The 2,500-nt window shown below is 36.2% G+C and overlaps 1 protein-coding gene across 1 annotated transcript in view; it reads right to left on the bottom strand.

Annotated features, from left to right (window-relative positions):
- si:ch211-51c14.1 (protein kinase C and casein kinase substrate in neurons protein 1) overlaps window positions 1-2,500 on the bottom strand; it is a 24,778-nt gene that overhangs the window by 18,776 nt on the left and 3,502 nt on the right. The gene's annotated exons all lie outside the window — the stretch shown is intronic.

A 2,500-nucleotide genomic window follows, 5' to 3' on the forward strand; every position in this document is an offset into this window, starting at 1 on the left:
CCACGACTGTGTTTATGTTTGTGAGAGTTCTTCACGGGTTCCTTATTTGTCTTGAGCAGTTAATCTGCCCGCTGTTCTTCAGAAAAATTTGCACATTATTTGCTTTTCCAGAATCTTCTGCATATTTAACCCCTTTCCAACAGCGGCTATATGATGTTCAGATCCGTCTTTTCACACCGAGGACGACTGAGGGACTCGTACACGACTATTACAAAAGGTGCAAACGTTCACTGATGCTCAAGAAGGAAACACAATATATTAAGAGCCTTTGACTTTTGAACAGGATGATCGGTGTAATTTGTTAGTATTTTGTTTAAAGATTTTTTTTTTTTTAAATTTAGTACCGCCCTTCAGACGCTAAATAAGATACTTACACATCTCCCAGAAGACAAAATACTAACAATTTACACAGATCATCCTGTTCTGCAAGGGGTATGCAAACTTTTGGTCACAACTGCATATATATATATATATATTTCTGACTGTGGCTCCGTATCAACATTTCATTTTTATTTCCTTTTCATACAGACCTGGCGCCTTTTTTTCCTTTCATTAAATTTTTAAAAATATAATTATTTGTTTTACGAGACATTCACAGATACAACACGTCACTGAGCTCAAACCGGAAAGTTGCCTTTTATTTTCTTGGTATTTTATTTTATTAACCAATAAATCTGCATTAAAAAAGATACCTTTTAAACGTACTTATTTTAGATTTTATTTATTTGTTTACTACTAAAAGACGTTTTCAAATCCAGATTTTAAAAGAATCATAAACATGCCGTCGTATTCCCTTTTATTTGATATTATTTTATTAATTACTTAGGTGTCATTAAATCTAGATTAAAAATGACATTTTATTTATTCGTTTTTAAGCTGTTTTCAAATCCAGATTTTAAATAAATAAATAAATAAATAAACCTACTTGCTTAACGTTTTAGTCCTGGGAATTGTTTTTTACTCCATAGATTTGTCCCGATTTTGATTCGTATTAATTCTCGTTAAGTTAATATTAGCTCATTAATGATGAATATTTAATGTGCTTTATAATAAAAAAAAGTTTTTGACCTTGCATTCATTTTAATGTAAATCTGTATGAGGCTTTAAACTTAAAGAATGTCTGGTATTGTGTGTGTTTATAAAGTATTAGGTTTTTATTTGGAAAAAAAAAAAAAAAAAGAAAGAAAAGAAAGATTCGCGTTTAACTCGTCCTCCATCTGAGACGTACTGTTCGAGTAAGAGCTCGTGTTTGGTCTAATACTGTGAGGAAGGAAAATCTGGATGTGTGTGTGTGTGTGTGTGTGTGTGTGTGTGTGCAGCTCGCCAGAAGCGTGTGGTGTCGTTTACAAGCTTTATTTTGTTTAAAGCAGAGTTTATGGACTGGAGCAGACGGAGCGCAGCCACGAACACAGACAGACACAGAGCTCACAAAGTTTCAGAAACACTCCACCATCCCTCTTCCCACCCTGCGGCTGATTACTTTCCCAAAACAGCACGACCTCAAGTGGTTTATTCCTCTTACACCACAGAAAACTGCCCACGATTACGTTTTTTTTTTTTTTTTATTAAAAAAAAATCAGTTTTATCCGTTTATAGTTGCATTTAATGTTGTGGAAACGAGTCAGTTGCTGTTCTCACTTACGTTATAGCAGCTATAAACAGTCCTTCCTTCACCAGCGTCTCTTTCTTCTCTCTTTTGCGGTTTAATAAAACAACACAAACAAAACCTGTTGCATCAGGTTAAAGTTACAGCTTTTCCTCTGACACTGGAGACTCCTTTAACAAATCATCATAAACATCCTAATTATGATTTTTCAGCTATTAGTTTATTATGTACATGCTCAACATGAACAAATACGTATCTCATATACATATATATATATATATATATATTTGAATAATATATGCGTCAAGAATTAATTTCTTTTGCGACGGTTTATCTCGATTCAGAATAATATTTGCTGATCATGGACCAATCACGGTAGAGTATGCAAATCATATGCAAATGTGATTGTATTGTCATGTAGGAATGTAAATCTGTGCTGAATTTTTATCACACTAGGCGTGAGATCTTTTTACTGCTCTCTCTCTCTCTCACACACACACACACACACACACACACACACACAGGAATCCACACTCCCCCTACCCACAATCCCCCATTTGGAAACTCGAGCCATCCCAAAATAAACAGGGGTGAAAGGTCACTGTGAGCAGCACCCTCTAGAGCTAGAGGTGGGTTTGGGCGTCGGCCCTGAGAGAGTGAGAGAGTGAAAGCACATGCTCCAGAGCACGCTGAGCTTCAGAAACACATGTGGACAGTAGACACACACACACACACACACACACACACACACACACACCCCATTGACAAGCCCACATACCTCGAGGCATATTGCGGTACAAATGTAATAACCACATACTATCACAAGACCATGAGGAAGGACTCAGCTGTTGTTGTTCTTCTCGTTTTCTCTGAGCCCCTCCATAATTATTGGCA

This window comes from Ictalurus punctatus, chromosome 2 (genome assembly GCF_001660625.3).
Source record: "Ictalurus punctatus breed USDA103 chromosome 2, Coco_2.0, whole genome shotgun sequence".
In the NCBI taxonomy this organism is placed as follows: domain Eukaryota; kingdom Metazoa; phylum Chordata; class Actinopteri; order Siluriformes; family Ictaluridae; genus Ictalurus; species Ictalurus punctatus.